Here is a 461-nt window from a genome sequence, read left to right as displayed (position 1 = left end):
ATACGGGGCTCACTGCAACAGCACACAACTATTCTTCAACGGTTCCCATCGTGCCTCGAATCAAATCCCAACTCCTAGTGAGTAGCTCAGGGCCAGTCGTTTACAGCACAACCGGATTCTCCGCTGAGGGAGCACACTCCCAAGGGGCAGGGGCGGCACTTCTAGAGCGTGGGTGGAGCCTCGGAGCAAGTGTGAGGAGAGCGGGAGGCGGAGATTGTAGACCTAGTGCTTGCAAAGGAAGGAGAGCTTCAGGGCCTCGGACCTGGCACGCTCTTGCGGATTCCCTCGGAGTGTTCACCGCCTAGGTGAGCATCTACTCCCTGGTTGTGGGGCGGGCTCTTCTCGCTGCTGTACTTGACTCCTCCGGAGGCAAGAGTTCCCACGGGACCCTATGCGGAGGCGGCGGCCTTGGAGAACTTGAGGGAGAGGCTGGCAAAGGGGCTGGGCGGCCTGCCCCAACC

The sequence above is a fragment of the Chrysochloris asiatica genome, unplaced genomic scaffold, assembly GCF_000296735.1.
Source record: "Chrysochloris asiatica unplaced genomic scaffold, ChrAsi1.0 scaffold00315, whole genome shotgun sequence".
In the NCBI taxonomy this organism is placed as follows: Eukaryota; Metazoa; Chordata; class Mammalia; order Afrosoricida; family Chrysochloridae; genus Chrysochloris; species Chrysochloris asiatica.
This window is presented reverse-complemented; position numbering follows the sequence as displayed.